The 21,501-nt window shown below is 38.9% G+C and overlaps 1 protein-coding gene across 7 annotated transcripts in view; it reads right to left on the reverse strand.

The window, feature by feature from the left end:
• The window catches only part of tnr (tenascin R (restrictin, janusin)), a 187,589-nt gene that overhangs the window by 128,972 nt on the left and 37,116 nt on the right, over window positions 1-21,501 (reverse strand). For all 7 annotated transcript variants that reach the window (XM_042429200.1, XM_042429202.1, XM_042429203.1 and 4 more), the window contains one exon: window positions 190-247. The gene's annotated coding sequence lies outside the window, so the exon portion shown is untranslated. The remainder of the gene's footprint in view (window positions 1-189; window positions 248-21,501) is intronic.

Here is a 21,501-nt window from a genome sequence, read left to right on the forward strand (position 1 = left end):
ACCAAATATTCTTTTTTATATTTTGATCTCCCTTTTGCCTCTCAAAAAATAGAGGAGGATCAACCTCCTCTGCCTCTATGGACCAGCCTCCACTGACTCACACACACACACACCTACACACACACACACACAAACACAAACACACACATAGGCACAATGCTGTAGCAAGCATCTGAAGTTGCAACTCACCTTGAGAGCACCAACTGGGGCTGATCCTTTTGGTGTTGGTCTTCGGGGTTGCAGGCAGCTGTTGACAGACAGGGGAGAGGTGGTAGATGTTTTAAGATAGATAGATAGATAGATAGATAGATAAATTTTTCTTTGGCTTCTCCAAAAGTACGGTCAAAGTACATACAATACACATAGCAAAACACACCATTAAAAAACATAAAACATATACAATATACAATAGTGCACATGAGCAGGTAGCAGCAGATAGGTATACATAATACCAGAAGACTACAGAAGTAGTCACTATAATATAAAAATAAATAAAAATGTATGACAATAAATCAATGATAATCAATATACTGATGGCAGCAGGAACAAGGAACTGTTTCAATCTTTTTCAGTCTACTTTTAATCTTACTTACCAGTAGTCTGTCCATGTGACTCAACTCAAACTATTAGAGTATGTAATGAGTGTGGTAATTTAGCATGTTTTGTATTTAATTTAAACATAGGTCATTGTTAAATTGTGCTGCTGACCCCTGCTCGATTCTAATGAGCTTACTTGCTGTCTTAAGTGTACTTTGGTTAAATTCTTAACATGCACATTCTCACACATACACATCAAATCAATGCTTACAGCAAAGTTCAAGAACAGACACTATTAATCCATTATAAATGTATCTAACTGCCACAAACAAAACATTCTTTCACTCTAATCACTCTTAAGCAACACTGTTGTATAAGTCAACACTGCAAGCGCATACTCTACACAAACAGACATTGTACCTGAGTTAATTAGCATGTTTAATGGTTTTGGAGGACACTGTGAAAGACTCTCATTTTAGACTAGAGACATGAGCCAGCACTTGATACAGACTCTTGATAAAGGCAGCGGATGCAGGCACAGTTTGTGTGTGTGTGTGAGAGAGAGAGAGAGAGAGAGAGAGAGAGAGAGCTAGTATTACAGGACATGACTTCCTGTTGCATAAGGCACTGGTTTTGTGAGCTCTTCTCATCAGCCTAATTAGGCTGCCATACTGTTCCAGCATTTAGACATACAATATTCGGTCAAGTTCAAGTGTTTATTAAGCTTAGGTTTGAAGCACCTGTTTCACATACAGTGTGTAGGTATGTACATAAGCGCGCACACACACACACGCAGTGGTACACACATATGCATGCTGTAGCTGCAATCAATCCCCATGAGTGGTTTCAACTGAACCTGGAGTCAAACTGTAAAGCTCCATACTCGAGATTCACTCTGGGACAGATTTACAAAGAAGATGGCAGCAGTTTTTATTGAGTTTGCAGCCACAATCTGTGTGAATTAAGCATCTAATTTACGAAGAGAGCAGCTCATTACGCAGTAAACTCCTGGACTGCGCCAGGGAAAGCCCTCTAGAGGTACTGTCAGGACTGGAATTTCTATGAGATCACCAAGCTCAGAGGGAAAAAAAAACAAAAAAAAAACATAAATCTTGGTTACAAACCATTTATTTTAGCCACAGTTCAGCTACACCTGAGGTAAGCCTTTAACTATTAGTCAAAATATTACTCATAAATTCTGATATAATCTTTAGCATATTTCTAATTATTAATATTTTAGGAGACAGGAGATGAAGTGACATAATGACACAAATGGAGCAAGACAGAGCAGCAGCAGCAGCTCAGAGCGAAGCAGGTAGAGGTGGAGATGGTGTTGATTTGGATGTTAATACCGAGGTAAATGCATCCAAACACACACTGAAATGTCTCCACTAAAGAAAAAAATGTAGTTGCAGCTTGTAGTGATTTTCAGTTAATCGATCTTTCAAATTCAAGTTTCACAAACCAAAACTCCCAGTTCACTGTTCATTTGTGTTACAGTAATCAGATATTATGCTTGTTAATAGTATCTCAATTTATTCATTTTTCTTTCAAACAACTGTGTTATATACAAGCCTATATTTAATGCACATTACTTTTCCCTATTACAACCTTCCTTGTGGCTTTTTACTCGCAAACTTGCATGACCTTAGTGAATTCAACAGAATACATAATCAACCTCTTTTAACATCTCCTGTTATTTGTGCGGTCCTCCTTTCAGTGTGCATGCAATGAGGAGATCCGCACCTTGCAAACATTTGCACAAATGACACACAAACTGCAACTCCAGCCTTGTGCATTCATTTAATAGATACAGTAGATGTGTTGTCACATCTGTGCCTGAAAAACAGGCGCAAAAGCTCTTGTATATATGGCCTTCAGGTTATATTCAGCATATAACAAGTGTAAAGTGCGATGATCTACTTATTCATTTATTTATATCTTTGCCTTGATGTCACTGCAAGGTCAGGTCTGAGACTGAATTATACATTTATGTATCTCTTATCAACTGCAAAAACAAACACACAGCAAAAACAAGCTGCAACTGAACTGGATATTTAGAGGGCAGAAAGAGACTGACAGAGAGGCATTCTGAAGTGCTTCGAGAGAGTGTGACTGTACATTTAAGTACTGTAAGAATAAACAAAGAATTCACATCTAGGTCAGCATGATGGGATTTTTTTTTAGTTCAATTCTGCACCAACATTCAGAGGTTTTTAAGAAATGAAGACATGCACATAAAATTATAGATAACAGGCTCCAAATAAGAAAACAAAGAATATTAAGGCAGCACAGACTGAGTTCCATATTGTGCACATCTGATTTCTGCAATAGTGTTATCTCACCAGGAGATGGGTAGGTGACCAAGAAAATGTGCTAAGGAGAGGAAAAAGTTGAAGAGACATTTCATTTCATGGGCATTGGAGCTCTGATAATTCAGGAAAAACATACAGTTTCTTAAAATTCTTGCTGCACTAAGATGTCCCGTTGAGTGACAGTTCACATTTTTAGAAATGACAAAGCTAAACAGTTTACTCAGCTGAAAATGAGAATATGGAAAACTATCAAGGCTAACTCGATCTGGGATGAGTGGGTTGAAACCACAGAATCAATCTGAAGAAAATGAACAAGGAAGATTAATTGTAAAGATCTAGTTTCTTTTTAAGGGCATAAGTTGCTCTGTACAGTTGAAATTGGAACTTAAACAGTGTCAGTGTGCATCTGTTTTTGTATTTGTATATATGTGCATATATCTGTTTTGTTGTTTTTGATGAAGGTGAACAGTCTTTTTGTACATTTATCAGAATATAATGAGTGTCATCTATTGTTCCGTGGCATTTAAGATGGCACTGTGCCCAGCAAATCTGTTAGTGAACGTCCCCGTCCCTTTGTTATGTTTAGTTACAGAAGATAAAGAGGAGTCGGTAAAATGACTCAGGGAGACAAAGACATAAATAGGGGAATTTACAGATGGTGATTATAAATTATAAACTCCATTACAGAGCGACAGAGAGGGAATATCTGACAGTGCTGACATACATCCAGCCACATCTGCTGTCGCAGCAGACAGTGCCTTTGGTGAAACAGTGAGACAGGGAGGTAGTGTGTGTGTGTGTGTGTGTGTGTGTGTGTGTGTGCGTGTGTGTGTGCCTGCGTGCATGTATAGTGGGGGGATTATTATTTTCACATCTTTTAATTCATCACATCATTCATTCCCGGGGACATCCGACAGCTTTGGGGAGAGACTGACTGAACAAGGGAGGGAGATGAGAGAATCACAAGAGTGTAGGAGGTGATACAAAGACAAAAACAAAAGATAAAAAGAAGACAAGGTGGTTGGTTGATTTTCACACCATTCAAATCCATGAAAACGGAAAAACATAGTGACATGTCTTCACATGTAATTGTAAGGCAGCCCTTCTCTGGCTCCTCACCACCAACAAAACCTGGCACTGAAAGTAGTCAGCAGCTGCTACATGCACCATCCTTTACACATGTACAGTATGTGTTTGGTAGCTGCCAAAATCACTGCAAAGCACGTCCCTGCTCACTCACACAAACACACATGGTTCAAGTCACACATCATATATATATATATATACAGGAAGCTTATATGATCACATTCACACAGCAGCAGTAATATATACAGGAGACTAACCTCTGCTCAGTCACTTACTGAATCTTCTGGGTCTTTATAATTTCTTTAAAATGTATTGCAATGTAATAATGAGAAAATTAAACAGCTGATTTTGTTATTTATAACCTGAGCACGGTTGGTAATGCATGTAAAGAAAGCTTTTTACAAATGATGTAAGAACTCATAAAAAATGGAAGAATACACTGCTGTAACTATGAACAAAAACTTAATTTAAACTTTTTTTTAGATAAATTTGAAATCATCTAAATATCCAATTCCCAATTTAATTATCTAAAAGCTCTATTCAATCCATTTTATCATAATTAGTCATCATCCTCTCAGGGAGGACATGGGCTCATGCTGTAAGAGTTTAGATGAGAAATGTTAGAAAAGTCTACTTTCTCAGATGGGTGGATTCATTACTGTCGCTACCCCGATCATTCACACAGAAGTGCGCTGGCACAGCTGAGATTGAACTGATTGCGAATGATACAACTTTTGAATCAAATGGCAAGTAATGAGGATCCTATTACCTTTTTGCCGGTAATAAGCCCAACACTGATTGTATGAGGGTAAGGAGTGCACCAGGTGCAGCAAGGTGTTACAGCTTATTTTCTGATATAGTGGGATGTGTTAAATGATAAGCTGCTGATTATGCTGCAAATCAGCCACCTAGAGACCTTCAAAGTTGGTAAGAGATGAAACTGCATAAACTGAAAGTTGGGACATTTTTGATTTATAGATTTTTTACTAACTTCACCTGTTTTAGCACTCAAATACCAATACTCTCTCATTCTCACTGAGAAATAAAGTAAACAAGACAGATAGCTCGCCTTACATCAGTATTTCAGTCGCTTTTATTTTATTTTTTCATCTTTCTCAAACCCACCACCACCACCCCGACCCCATCTCTCTCTCACTAAGATTAGACAGTGCACCCAAAATGTCAGAGGAGCTGAAAGTATTGTACTATGCATATTTCCCTAGCCAGCTCCAGAGCTTCTGTCAGACGACAAACTTCTCAGCTATTTGTCCTCATTACAGTACAGCCTCTGACTGCCCACCTTAATTCCCCTGCCCGTTCCACAGGGGGCTCTTTTCCACCCCTGCCTGGCATGACTCATTTTTACGACCGCCACTTTGGCCCTCATCGGCCTGGGCAGCCTATGCTTTAAACCCAGCTAGGCGAGTAAATCTGCCAGCTTTAATTAAAATAGCTTCTTTTTTTAGCGCTTTCTCTCCCTCCGTCTTCTTGTCCACAATGACATAATGGTGCTGGGAACCTCCCTCAGCAGAGCTGACTCAAAAGGACTGACCCTTGGAAAAATGGACGTGTGTTGCACTATTTTATGATGATGTTAGCAAGAAATAAGCCACATCTCATCCTATCTCCTCATCTTCATGCTTTGACCTGGTTTCCTGAGTGAAAAGATAATTATGGAGGTCGCAGGTAGAAGTTCCACTGGTAACAAATGACTCCATATTATATAAGTTTAAAATATGCAACAGAAATCAATGAGCAGAAAAACTTATACATGGGGCACTCTAGCATTCAAATTGGTTTCTTAGAGTGTGGAGTGACAAATAACGCCCTTGTTGTCTTTCAAGGTCAACCTTTGTTGGAGAAATAATGATTTGTGAAGCTGAATCAATGAGGCTCATTCAAACCGTTTTCCTTCAGTATTGTTCAGGGACTAACTTTGGTGCCATTGATTAGCTGATTTATAGCTTGCATCTCTTATGGGCTCACAGCAAATCTCCAACTGCTCATTACAGGACAATGGAGGAAGAGGAGAGGAGAGGAGAGGAGAGGAGAGGAGAGGAGAGGAGAGGAGAGGAGAGGAGAGACAGTATTTTAAAAATGTCTCTGATGCATTTATAATGTTTTAATTCATCCAATATTCTTACAAAGCAATTTCTGTTTTTACTCTATGCATAAACACCACTATAAGGACAGGTCTAAAACCGAAGAACAGTGCTGCTGTGAGGCTATTTTAGCGTACTGTACTGTAAAATTCCAGGTCACATGACCCTTAGTAGCTTAAAAGTCCTTTTTTCACATACATAATAATTACAAAAGGAACGGCTGTAAAATGATGAATAAAATTTTCTGAGCATCCCTGAAACACCCTGAAATCACTTTTTGTGTAATCAGCATTCAAGGCATTGAGTCCAATAACATTAAAAAAGTCTTGAACAGCCATATCAGTAACATTATTTTCATGCCTTTTTATGTATGTGGGGAGCCAGCAGGAAGTCAGCGAGCTTAGCCAGCGGACATCTCTGATGAGCATGTTCTATGGGCCCAAAAAGCACAGAAGCCACAGGAAGCCTGAAAACACTTTTTGTGCCATTTGCGCCCGATGAGCAACTTAAATTGGAATGAATGGGCACCAACACTGTATCCAGTTCTTTTTCATACATTCATGTTTTAAACTGGTACAAAAATATTAGCATTTTTTAAATCTTCCTGGGCTCATGTCAAACACTGCACTCTGAAGCACTGATTGCACAGCCTCCTCTATCCTCCTCCATCCTCTCTTCATCTCTTTTTCTGCACTCTCCTCTCCTCTTCTCCTGGCTCTATCTCACTCTTCTCCTTCTTTCCTTCTTTCTCCCACTCATGAAACAGGCATTAGCTGCCCTAACACACAACCCTCCCTCTTCTTTCTTCTTCTTTCTTCTCTTCTCTTCTCTTCTCTTCTCTTCTCTTCTCTTCTCTTCTCTTATTTCCTCTCCTTTCTTATCTGCACCCCTGAAGGGGTTGTCTGTCTCCTAAACAGCTGAAGCAAGGCTTCCACTGGTCTGCGCCTGGCCCCTATTATCAGAGCATGACAAGGAGCCGCAGTGTCGACTTGTCAGCCTAATAAACATCCTTTATGGCACCCGCCTGTGTGTGTTTTGAGGGAAGTCAGCCAGCCACCAAGCAGTGGACCATTGATTTCATGGACGGCGCACAGTACTTACACTTCCACCCGTCTATCGTACAGTGGACAGGCTGCAATTGTTTTTGCCATGCACAGCCATACTTATGACACTTATACTCCTAGAGACTTTCCATTTAGCGTGAGGCATAGTTATAGAGAGAGAGGCAGAAAGAGAAAGAGAGGGAGAGAATTTAAAGTCTCCAATACAGGTAAAGTATGGCAGCACTTTGAGCAGCAGAACATTTAATCATATACCGCCTTTTCAAACCTTTACATAAAAGTTTCTGTAATCTTTGTTTTTCAGGTCAAGGCCAATAAGGCTTTCATATTTTCTCTTTCTCCCTAACCTAATTCTTTCTTGCTCTTAGTGCAGAAGAGGTGAGGGGTCACGCAGTAGTTCAACAAACCATTCAATCACTTACAATAGCAATCTCACTTTTCTTTTTCTTCTTACAGCACTTCAGTTATCCTGTCCACATTAAGTGGTCTAGGACCAAACTGAGAGGAACAAAAAGGATGATAGATAAAGAAAAAGAGAAACATAGAACAAAAAGCGTGAAAGAATCCACCACCCTTGAGAATAACTAGACCACCAAGTTCAGCACCATGGACAGCAACATTTCTTGACTACCAATCAAGGAGCAGAAGTGGAGCAGGTGAGCCTCAACTCCACACCAAAATCAAAAATGTGCCTCTTTAACCTTTGTCCACTCACTTTGTCCATAAATATTCATAACAGGTGGGCAGGCAGATATGTCAACTTAGCAAGCAAGCAGCGTAGGCTCAGACTGAAAGTTCATTAATATCAAACGCAGGTGTGGAAGATTATAAAATATTCATCTACTACTTCACGTAGCATGGGCCAGATATGTGCTGATTTGTTTTTCAAGTTATGAATCAGTCAGTCAACGTTTTTCCAACATTTATAATAATCTTTTGTAAAGCCTTTGGTCTCGTTTTTATTGTTATTGTTTTTGACAGTAAAGAAAAAAAATCTCACAGCTAAAAAGCATAATGTATTTTGAAGCCAGTGCCTGAATTTATTGAATGTTCACAGAGCTTGTATATTGATCTATGATCAGTGACAAACAGGTCACCTTGGATATCTCAGTTATAACAACCTGAATGACAAAAATAATTGTATATCACTTGTATCTCTGAGACAGGTTGATAAATACAACCTCAGAGGAAAGGCTCTTAGGGCCAGGGTAAGCTACTTTGTGTTATCAACAACCTATCAGGAACAAGCGAGCGGAGGTCACATTCAGTCTAATGCAGCTTTGATTGTATTTCCTGTCTTCTGAACTGGCCGTCTGTCACGATACAATGCAATCAGCAATGCAGGAAAAACAGCATTACACAGCTTTGTGAAGCAATGGCAGTAAGGCAGGCAAACCTGCCAACCCGTAAAACTGTCAGAGCGACCTTCACTTACCCTCAGTATTGATGATCCAATCATATAGAGAATATGAATTAGTACCTTCAGGGATTTCTTAAAATGGGGCATAATTCTTTGATATGTCTAAAGAAAGAGGTATAAATCATGTTATGACTTTATGGCATCGCCCAGAGAGCTAGAGAAGATGAATTTCAAAAACATGTTTTCCTCACTCCTCCCAACTGCATAAAATGTTGTGGTCAGAATAGTGATTAGAATATTGACTTCAATACTTAACACATAAAAAGCAAATATGTCCTGTCTCTTTCTTTTTTCTTCCGTTTTTGACAACTACAACAAATCACATGATTTGTATGGATAGAGCATTTCAGAATATAAATTGATGTTGAACTGCTGGTCAGCATCTCAAGCACTAATCTTCAAGCAGCACCATAGATTTGGGCCTCCCTGGGAGAAGCACAACTGTTCTGGGGCCAACGTCCCCCCCTCCCACCCCCACCCCTCCAAACCCACCACCCCTTAAAGGCACCACTGTGTAGAGCATTTCATATCTCCGCTGTTGCTCCACAATCATCTGCCTGTGTGGTTAAATGTCACATGCTTCTAAATGTGTTTTTCAAGTTCTTTTATAACACATCCAATTACTCAGAATGATTTGAAATGTGTGGTAAACATCTTAGAACACTCAAAGAAAACATCTAATCACACTTTCCTCCTGTTGAGAACTAAAGAATATTTAAGTTAATATTTAAGTCTAAATGTAACAATTATTTCCTGGGCTGCACACACACACACACACATACACACACACACACACACACACACACACACACACACACACATGCACACACACTCTTGCAGGGAAATGACAACTAATCTTTTTTTTACTTACAGCTAAGCCAAAGTAAACAACCAGACAAATTCTGTCGAAGAGGCAGAGCTACTTAAAGCAGGCCAGAAATGTGTTCATATGTTGATACCATTAACCTGATATGCATGCTATGAAAGTACATAGTTTATCATACACATCTGAATACAAAGAAACTCTGAAATCTATAGAAGATGAAATCTAAATTTTACATAACTGTGGAGCTGAAGGATGTTAAAAAAACAGAAGTTAAAAATCCAAACACTTTGATGGATTTTTTTTTCTGCATTAGATTATCCGCCCTGCACTGTAGGAAAACATTATACAAACACTGCCAGTGGCTCTGTGCTCTCTCCCTCTTTGTTCAGCTTTCTATTCACTTCTTTAGCTCTTCCCACTATAAATAGATGTCAGTGTCCATTACTGTTTCTGGACTCCTAAAAGACCCTGTTGTACTTTCCAAGCTCTCTGTGCCCATCAGTATCTCTCTTTTCAGAAACTAGATGTACCCTACAACTATAATATTATTATATTATTTTGAGCTTCCTGCTTTTAGGCACTGTCACAAATGCCAGAGTTGAAGAAATGCTGCTTTCTTTTGAAAAATGGAAATAATGTAAAATAGAGAATCTGCCTTTAATGGATTAAACCATGAAAAGCCATGATGTTCCTTTAAGGTTTCTGTAAAAATTGGTGAGCGTAAAAAAGATGGTTATGTATTTGTTGACAAAAATTAGGCCAAAAAAAGAAAGGTATATTTCAGGATTATTTCAGACAAAGAAATTTTAGAAAACAGCTAGCCTGGCTCTGTCTAAAGGTAGCAAAATCTGCCCACCTGCTCCTCTAAAGCTCACAAATTAATATCTTAAATCTTCTTAATTTAATCCATACAAAACCAGAAGTATAAAAATAATAAATTGCAGTTTTATAGAAGCTATGTGCCGGACTATTTCTTGGAGTCTTGTCCTGAAGTCCTTTAGTCACCAGGAGGTTTCCAGGCAAGTCCACCACATAACTGTTTGGCGTTATTAAACAGATATTCTATAATCTAATCTGATCAAACTTAATCTTTAGATTACAGAATGGAGGTCACAGTGTATCACCAAATATTTTTTTATGTTTTGTACAGTACGTTAATATTGTATGATACATTCAAACACCCTGTATTAGAAATGTTGCTATGTGAGAATAACATACTGTAAACTAGCTTTTTCATGTGCACACTGTATGTACATGCATGTATTGAGAGTGAGAGACTGAGAGATGTAAGAGTGACCAATTACTCAATTACTAAGTTTTATTAGTAGTAGAGTACTTTCTCGCAAGAACACTATAACTTATATACAGTATGAGAGGTTTTTCCCTGCCTCTCTAACTCAAAGGCGAGTCGCCTTTCCGCTGCCTTTGTTGAAAATTCCTGCATGTGATCTTGAAAAAGGCAGAACTCAAATGTGAGGGCAGTGCAGCACCCGGACAGTCTACAGCGCGCACATGCTAGAGTTGTCTTGTAATTCAGCTTCACAAAATGCAGCAGTTACGAGCATTTTTTGATTTAAGGACTAAATAATTACCTTTGCAAGGCGAACATGAAGGCTATTGTGAACTTTCTAGGCTGTTACTCTGAGACTAACGTCAGCGGAGCGGAGCAGCGAACTTCAGCAGTAACAAACGAGACCAGCTGACCAACACACTGCATCATTAAACAACTTACACAAACTCTGATGCAGAGAATATATATCGTTGTTCAGTCTGTTTGACCTCAGAAACCCTGCAGCCGCTGAGTGCCTTGGACAACGATGTCTTTCCTCAGAGCTAACGGTGCAGCAGAGAGGCTGCTCTCCACTGCTGGAGACATGATGTTAATAACAACACAAGTGGAGCACTCTGCCTCCCCCTCAGTTTGTTATTCTCATACCGGCAGGGACCGTAAGATGCTTTCAAGTGAATTAATTAATTAATTAATGCAGTACATTTTTAAAATAAAAAGGCTACAGACCATTTTTCTTATCTGACAGTTATCTTTTGTATTTCAGTGGACTAAGGACACTGGTGAATAATTTGGTACTGAAGCAAGAGACTGAAAATGGTGCCTCCTTTTCTATTCATTCAATCGAGAATCAGTTTTGAATCGAATCGAGTATCGTGATAGTATCGAATCAGGAGATAAGCATATCATCCCGGGCCTGCAAAAAAACACTGTCATTTGTCACAACCTTTACTTTTCATCTTTTGTTCCATTTTGGTATAAAATTTAACTCCTTATGGACATTTTTTTCATTTAAGCACACAGCTCTCCAAACTATGCACACCGTACCACGCATGCTCTCCAACCTTTGCCACCTTTATCTCAAAAAAGTCCAAGGTAAACCCTGTGAGGGTCTGAAAAGTTCAGCAGCGATTTGGAGCTTTTCATCTGTTCCATTTTTATGTGTTTGGTTGTGTTTTGTGGGGGGGATGGAAAGGTGACTGCTTTTCTGATATTTATTTTAGCATGATGAATGGATGGCAAGCAATGAAACTGCATGGCACAGTACAACTCAAAACCATCTGATTCATCTCCTGCACAAAGAGGATCTCTTATGACTCGTATAATGAGCTTGATTTTCTAATATAAAAGAAAATGACAACAAAGGACATACATTATAGTGTTTGAGAGAGGAAAAGGAAAAGGGAATGTCTGAAATGGAAAATCAGAAAGGCTTTTGTAGACTGCAGTGCATATATTTACAGTAATTGAATGAGTCTGAATATGTTGATGCATTATGTATGATTATAAGGCACAGGGATTGAATGTAAATAGGTAAATAAAATATGAAAGGCAGGAAACGAGGTACATGCATTACTTATCACGACACAAATATCAGGCAGTGAGAAAATTGCACGCACATAAATAACCGTCATGTAAATGTTTTGTGTACAGTGAATTTGTATTTTGACACTTTTGTCAGTGCTGCCAGTTGAGTGTGAAGGTTTGGTAATCACAGTGACAGAAGCAGGGTATTGGATTTACAGTAATTGAAATGCATAATTAATGACATATTTATCTATCCAGTGCGGTAGAAACCCTACTTATGCCTTATATGTCAAACATAGAAACACACACACATTTACAGACCCACGCATATACATGGAAAAACACTGTCACACTGAGCCTGCAATGAGTACAGAGGTGCTTGCTTGCTCATCAACTCAGAGCTGAAACACAGAATTGATGTCAGGAAAAGGCACAGCATAGTTGGTGGGGACCAACACATTTCTATTGTTTCTGCCAGATATACAGTAGCACAGTATCACAGCAACAACTGTTCATTTATGTTTAATGGGAACACAAAATCTTTTGTCTCAAGCTTTCCATGTATTTTGTATGTATGTCTTTCTGCAAAGTCCAGATGTGCTGTTGTGCTTTTTCCCCCTGAATTTCTCACCTCCCTGCCATGCGGAAGAGAAGCATTGACTGCACTGATCCTTCCCAGCCAGATCTCCAATCACAATCCAGGAGCTCTGCCAGGTTTTCTGTCAGAACGGTCCTTAGCTTTGTGGTCTCAATCCTGATCATTCCTTTGATGGAGGCTACTGTGCTCTTGTGAAATGCCATCACTTTGCAAACTGTATTAAACTGTTCACTAAAGTCACCCTCTCGCTGTCTAAAAATCAACGTATTTTCACTTTGGGGTTTTTTTGAGAGAGGTTAAGCTCTGAAATAAACAGCTCTTCTATACACATACAGTACAGATGCATGTATATGTGTGTTACAGATATACAGTATGTTTTGTTAGATATTAGATATCATCATGACTTGAACTGGCCTTTGATTGAAAACTTGAGACTTAAACAGCGTCACTGCAGAGAGGCTGCAATCATTTAAACTTTTTCGTCAATATGCACTTGAAGGAAAACATCCACTTTGACTGTGAAGATTCTAGTGCATAGATACATTAAGTGACGAAAAATGTTCATTTATCCATTTAGAAATGAAGCTTTTCAACAATAAAACTGAGAAACAGATTTACACTTTGAGTCATGTTATGAAGAAAACATGGTTACATTTTTTTCAAAAACTAAACACACCTGCAACTCTGACAGCTTTTGTTGGCTCACACATTTCCACTGGCATGCAGGCAATTTGTCAGAAGTTTGTCAGGCAGATGTTTAGAGATTTGATGTTCTCTTCTATACCAGTTGAATCATCACTGACCAGCAATCTGTCACTATCAGCAATCAGTCAGCTGTTTGAAAAGACTCCCAGATGTATATCCCCTTTGAATTTACAGCAGCTTGATGAATGGCTCGTTTGACATTGTTAAACTAGAGTTTTATTGATCTGAACTGTTGATTTATTGATTGACAGGATGATTAACGAGCATAGGGCTCCTGTTGAAGACAATGTTATAAATACTATGAAATATTGCTCCCTATCTCTTTTTAAATAACTAAACTTCTCCAGTCACTTAAAACAGAAGCTTATGTCACACAAAATAACAACTACATGTAAGCTAACAAGGCCTGAGTTATTGAAGACAGAACTTGAAAGGCACCATCGCTTGTTCAAAGTTTGTGCAATCAATCACTTTGTCAGAGAAAGTGGCGAGACACCACTTTAATCAAAGGCTGGATATTTCATTTTAGAGCCATACACTTCATATCCTGTACAGTGCTGTGGATAAAAATTAGATGACCAAATCCTGAAGCTGTTCCACCGACTGTGATTAAGGGGTCATCTCTGTTGACACGCCAACAGCAGGTCAATTTTACAGGCAATATGGGCATATATTCTGGTGCAGATAGAGCTGCCACGGTTACTGCATTACCACGGTAACGCAATCACGTCATGACCACCGCAGAGTCAAGCCGATCACTGCTTCACCGCTGAGTGAGCGGCTCAAGTGATGGGACATTAATTATTCTCTCAGGCTTGATATAAATAATGACATGCCTGCCGAATGCCGACCAATATTCCTGCTGCAAAGTTAGCCTCTTAATGACAACACTGGAATAAAGATAGACATTTAGACTATAGAGGCTATAAAAAATAGACTACTACAGGAATAATTGCATTCAAAAAGTTTACCTTTTTGGTCTGAATATAAGACTTTTTCTTCCTGGAAATATGTCCGAAAAAGTGGGGTTGTGTCATATTCAGGGGCTAGACACTTACGTGTTCACAACATCAGATCTGTTTTTTGAATGGATAAAGTATCGGTGTAAAACCGACTCCTACACGGAGTGTTGCATTATGGGTTGTTTGTAGGCTTAATGTTGCTAGGCTAGCGAGTGTCTTAAAGTCTGTTTATAGTGAGCGTGTTAGTCAGTCATACTTAAAAGTGTTTCGTTAGTCAAGTTTAACCTGCAGGAGTTTCTGAAGACTTGTGTGACGTCTTTTTCTGCCAAGGAGGATATAAATGAATGACGAGTGAAAACGAGTCCAAATCATCTTCCGACGTCTCTACTGCAGAAATGGAATATGTCAAGTTGCCAAATATCACTGTGATAGATGATAAGGAGCTCAAAAAGACAAAAAGGCAATCTCGTAAATGCTAACTGCTGGAGAAAATAATTTTTGACCGCTTTCAAGAGCCTTGTAGGAGAGTGTGTGAGTATGTAACTATACTATGATGTAAGTTATATTCAAAAAGTATTTTTCCAAAAACAGGTGATGGAAAAGGGGTGTCATCTTATAACCAGGGTCACCTTATATTCAGGCCACTGAGACGGTTTGAATGGCTTCGCTAATTTGTGCAGTAAAGAAAAAATCTATACCGCGGCAGCTCTATTAGCATAAACAAAATGCAGTTTGACTACAATTCGCTGTCAAAGAGCAGCTTCTGAGTTTTATGTGTTCATTATGTGGTACTGCACTTCAAAATATCTGGCATATTTTTTAGTACAAGCACATTTCGGTCACAAAATTGGACCCAATACATCAATTATTCACATCATTTCAAAAGCCCCATCAAATCAACCAAATTGTATTTGGCTCAAACCTCCCACCACAAAGACAAGAGGATTCACTGCAGAGCAACACGGACTCTGGCCACACGTGGATCCTCTGAGAGCAACACAAGATCAATGAGAATGCTTTTTTTTAAAACAGCAGGGTTGTCCTCCAGCCAGAGGAAGAAATGATCTATGTAGATCTCATTAGCCCCCTATGATGACAGACGTACGACCAAATGATTAATGGCCAGCTGGAGAAACAGGAGAATTATTGACGTGACCTTTAGGGATGCCTCTGTTCAGGAGCGAATAGACCGACACTTCCACTGAAATGATCCACTCTGACATTTCCATCTTTTTCTCTTTTGCCTCCCCCTCTCTTTCTCGCCCTCTCTCTCTCTCTATCGCTATGTCTTGAAAGCAGTTGAGGAAACTCATAACCCGTTATTATCTGGCCTGGTCGTTTCTGTATTTTAGAATATGAAGTAAATCTGCTCGAAGAGGAAGAGGAACTGATATTATTCGCTGTATTACAGTATTCTGACAGTCTTATTCTGTATTCATAATGTCTTCAAAAGTGTTAAATTCACCTTTAATGTAATCCTGGTTGAATACTCATCTGCCAATTGGACTTTATGGACACATCCTTTGTGGAAAAAAAAAAGTGAAAGTCAATAACGGTAGACAGTGTCATCTCAGATGATGAGGTTTTAATGATGGGGAGCCATCCAGTCACCTTTCCACATGCCCCAGAGATAAAGGACCACCGACGGTGAGCAGGAATGTGGAGGAATTAATTCAACATTTTGTGTGTGTGTGTGTGTGTGTGTGTGTGTGCGTGCGTGTGTGTGTGGGGGATTCAATGAAGTGTGGACAGGTGATGTAGATAAGGAGTCAAAAAGAAAAGAGGAAGGCGTGTGAGGAGGAAACAAAGGAAGGAGGGAGGACATAAGAAGACAATCTGTGAGCTACTACTCCTATCTTTACTCTATATTTCCATTATGTACAAGAAAAAAATGGTACAAAAAGGCAGGGAGCAGCGAGGGAGGGATAATCAAAGAGACAAAGAAGTGGAGAGGGTTAGGAAAAAAAGGAGGAGGAGGGAAGTGGAGGAGAAGGGATGAAAATAGAATGATGCAGAGGAAAATGGCATGCATAGAGGGGGTAAGAGACAGATGGCAGATAGAAGGGCCAAAAGACCAGCAAAGATGAAGATGAGGAAATGGTAAGCAGCATTAATGAAGGAGGACTGGAGGGTGGGAACGTCCACCGATCGGCACCGTTACAAACCCCCACGATTAATTGGTTTGAACGAACACAGATGTTTGCATTTTTAGCCTTAGGCCTATGCTTACCTCTGCTCTTTCTACTTCGGCGGTCCAGATCATAATCGATCGGGGGAGCTGCTGCCCTATTCATCTAGCTCACTATGAACATCTTGACCTGCCAGCCTCGAATGGAGGGACTCAAGAGTCCCAGAGTCATTGATTTGACTTCCTCCATAGGAGGTAAATAAAGTGTTTTTTATTCAGTGTCAATGTGAGAAACACACATTCACACAGAAATAAATAAGGAGAACATTGTCAATCCTTTTGAATATTAGTTAGTTAGTTTTTTTCCATATTCCACACACTGTGTTTGACTGTATGTATATTTGTTTGTGTGTGTACATTTGTTTGTGCTGTATGTGTACAAATAAAATAACTAATTTGAAACAATACTAAAATTGCACAGATGTACACTTGCAAAACCATCTTGATTTAACATTAAGATAGTATTGATTTTTTTTTTTTTTTTTTTTAAAGGTGATGTGCATTTTGCCATGACCTGTTTATCAATATTTAGACAAATATATTTGCTACAACTCTCATGCAAAGCCTGTGATCATGCAGCCTCACTTAACAAGTGGGGAAATGTCAAGGTTACAGCGAAAAGGTCTAGCATATCAAAGGTTTGGATAAAGTTTTGCTCCACCTCTCTGCACCACCAGTTAAAACATTAATAATACAGAGAGAATAAAATTAAGTAAAGAACAGTCTCTGCACCTCAGGAGGCCACTGCCCAGTCTCATAACTAGCGTTGAAAATATTCAATCAAAATATCAAAAATGTATGCAAAATTGTTCCATGATTGGACCAGCTCAGAATATTCAACTTTTCATTGTTAATCCTATTTTAAATGCGGAATTAATACTGTGAATGTACTGTTTTTCTATTATACATTATATTCCTTAACCATCAACATGAGAAATACAACATATTAAAGCACATTTAAAAACTACATTACACAACATTAATCTATCCCTTAAGGGAACCAAACTGGAGGAATGTTTTAGATCATTAACTACAAATTGAGTATACTTTACATTATTGTTAACAGTTTTCTAAAGCAGAAGTTTGTAGATTGATTTCTTACCTTCCAGGCAGCCAGTGCTTGTAGCTTGTTTCAGTATGTTCTTATATTTACACTTGAAACTGCTTTGAGAAACCAAACTCCATCACAGCTCACATTTTTCTGTCTTTTATTTTAAGTTTTGTAATCAATGTCTGCTCCTGTGGCTGAAAGCAAGAATGAGGTTCAAGATTCTCAAGATGGCGCATTCAAGGACACCTGGAGAAAGGCAGTCTTTCAGAATAGCAAAAAACCAAAAGCTTAAAAAGACAGACATTTATAATATTGTTTTATTGCCAGGAGTTAGAGTGATTTATTATACGGCTGTAAACTTTATTTGAAGTGTATTTTTATTAAGCTATTCTCATGTCCAGCCTCCCAGAGGCCATCGTCTTTATTGACAAGCGATACGGGAGTGATATGTCTTATCCTTCAATATAATGGGAGGCCTGGGGCCTCCTGGTGTGCTCTGTTGGCTCGGACACGCACCGTAATATTTCTGGTGTCGTGAAATTGAGTGCAGGTCCCAGCTGTGTCATATCTCTGTCTTTCCATCCATCTTTATTTTCTCTTTTTCATTCACCATTAAATAGAGATGCCACTGAAGCAGTACAACAACAAAGCATGGAGGGCTTGGTTTCATCTGCTCAGCCCTGAGGAGTGCAGCTTGATGTAGCGAGGGCTTTTATTTTCAAAATGGCTCTAAGAGCAAGTGTTACTGTAGATATACTGTCAGGCCTTTGAAAGGAGCCAAGATAAATTCACTCATGCTGGTTAGTTGTGTTCTCCCAGTAGTCCTTAATCAAAGCTTCACTACATGTCGATACTTCTTTGAGAAGTTTTTTTCTATTTCTTTTTATCTTTCTTTTTTTACATTTGCCTTGACTCAACAACATTGTGTCTCTGGAGGTTAAGGGCTTTGTGAGACAAGACTGAGATCTTTTGCTGATGACAGGAACCCAACGAGAAATAGAGTCATGAAAGGTGGGAAGTGCTATTGAAAGATCCCTCCTCCACGAAATCCAATAACAAGGAAAAGAAATGCAAGACAACAACAAAAACAACCCAAGTCAGACTATGCCTGCATATGAACAAGGACTCACTTTTACAGAGAACTGCTCAACTAAATAGATATTGTAAAAACTAGGGGTGCAACGGATCATAGTTGTGACCGCGGATTAATTGCAAAATGTAATGTCTCATTTAAGACAAAGTAAACAAACTGCTGTATGTACAAGTCATGGACAGACAGCGCGTCGCTAACAGGGATTTTGAAGAGAAACGACCAAACCAGCATCTAACGGGTCCGAAGTGCAGGTATTTTTACATGATGTTTAATGTGCTGCAGCTGAGCAGCTAATTAGCTATCTAGCTGCTAACTGATATTGGCGGTGAATGTTTGTTTGGTGGCTCGTTCAACAAGCTGCAGGACAAGACATGTGCTCATGTTTGTAAGTTATCAAGTTTGCCTATGGTGTTTTACAGAATATATGGAAAGCAAAGTTTTATTTGTCTCCCCCTTTTTTTTCGCTGATCCGAAAAATGATCCGATCCATGACTCAAATCCGTAATACGATCCAAACTGTGAGTATTGTGATCCATTGCACCCCTAGTAAAAACATGTCCATCTAAATGTTCCATGATAACAAAATAGGGACGTGCAATATGACGATATTAGATTGTGAACAATTAAAATGCCTCCATGATCTGCCTTTACAGGGAGATTGTTAGTATCGAGCTACAGTGCATATTGTATCACTTCAGCTCTGTCACCGAGCGCAATCTGCTAGCAGGAGGCTAATGGGTAACAGCACTGACATGGCGAGCACCTCCTACCACATCTCCAATCTGTTGGTGAAATCTAGAGCAGTTTTAATGTCCTGCTAGGAAGCACATCATGGTAAACCGACAGCTGGGCTGCAGGTAAATGCCACTGTTTAGCAGTTAGCTCACCTGCAAACTGATAACACTAACTTCTATCATGCCGCAAGCTAGCGTGATGTCAGCTGTTTTTAACAATGCACATCCTGCTAGTTATCTGAAACAACACACTAACACTTCTACACAACATCGACTGTTTGCTTTTCAGCTGTGAAATTAGTTTGGTTGTGCTGTTAGTTTGGTTTCCTACTGCAATATCCATTTGAAACAAGGCCAAATAGACTGTTACTACTTTTTAATGCAGCTTTGCACACCTACTCTTATTTATTTATGGAATTGTTTGTGCTTTAATGTAATTTTATGTCTTTGTGCCTTTCATGAGTGTATGTTGTTATGTTTTTTGTGAGCCCCTAACCAAAGAGAAATTTCTATCATTATATGATAGACAAAGTTTTTTGAATCTTGAGTACTGCTCAGTAACTTGCAAAATAATCTTAAAAACCAACATGAAAAGAATCGTGATACGATCGTGGATCGTGATCCTGCCTGAAAAAAATCGCGATGTAAGATTTTTGCCATGTCGCCCACCCCTATAACAAGATAATTCATGCTGTAAAGCACTGTAGCTTCTTCTTCTTGTTCATTCCTCCTTTCTGGTATTTAAAACTCTTCTGCTAACCAAAAAAAACCAATAAAAATGTCTATATCTTGTTGCAGAGACCATTTCTAATGAACAATAGCACCTAGTTTAATACTAACAAAGCACAGCTAATCTCAGTGAAAAAAAGCATTTATCTTCAGCAGTAACTCAATATAGCTCTGATACAGATGTAGTAAAACTCTCAGCATACAAGCTATCAGCCCCCACTTCTATCAATGATGTATAATTACAAACGGTTAGCTACTACAAAGAGAAGTAAGTACAGAATGCAAACGCATTGAATGGCTATTGGTAAAAAGAAGGCAGGTACAATTTCTGTGAAAAATGGGGTTTGATATGAATGAAATTAAAATCTGAAAGCTTATAATTTTAAATGTATCACAACTGAACAAAGTTTCATTACGTAAATAAATGTATCCAGTAATGTCCATGCATCACTCACACTTGCTATGACAAACACCAGATGAAGAAGTGGGCATTGTGTTGATGGAGCTGAAAAATGGCTCGTCTTGCTTCCATGAAAGGTCAGAGCTCTTATTATTAACAACATTGGCTCTTTGTCATGGCTCAGTGACACTGACCTTGCACGGGCCCCATACCTGTGAGTGTATGGGTCTTCATTTTCTCTCATACTGCAGGTGCACAACATGTTCACGTATGCTCGCACACACGTGCACAAACACACACACACACACACACACACACACACACACACACACACACACACACACGCACACCAAATCAGAAACACAAAGTAGCTCGCAGGCCACTGGAGTGACCTTGGTCTAGATTAACAAAGGTCCTGGAGGAGCAGACCTCATTTATAAGTCCTCCGGGAGATCCACTGTGTAATTTTGTTATTCTTCATGAGCATATTCTAGTACACAATGCTAAAAATGTAATGGAAATAACATGAAAGAAAAACATATAGGCATACAAAGAAAATAAAGCTGAATTAGTTTATTCAAGTGTGCACAACTCAAGAATAAAAGTCCAAGAAAAACATCAGAATGGCAGCTACCTGATCACAACGCAGTTTAAACTCTCCCTCTAATGCTGCCTTTGTTACAGTGAATGATAACAGTTGTTGACTGGGATCACCTGTTGTTCTCAAAACACCTTAGTATTATCTGTAATTATTTGTCTTTAAGAAAATGTTCCAGCAAGGAATGAAATTAATGGTTAGAATTGGTTTGTTTTCAAAAATGCTCAGTGGAATAATTTTAAGTAAGTACTTTCCCTGTGAGGTATTGTTATGCTTATTTA

This window comes from Thunnus maccoyii, chromosome 12, assembly GCF_910596095.1.
Source record: "Thunnus maccoyii chromosome 12, fThuMac1.1, whole genome shotgun sequence".
In the NCBI taxonomy this organism is placed as follows: domain Eukaryota; kingdom Metazoa; phylum Chordata; class Actinopteri; order Scombriformes; family Scombridae; genus Thunnus; species Thunnus maccoyii.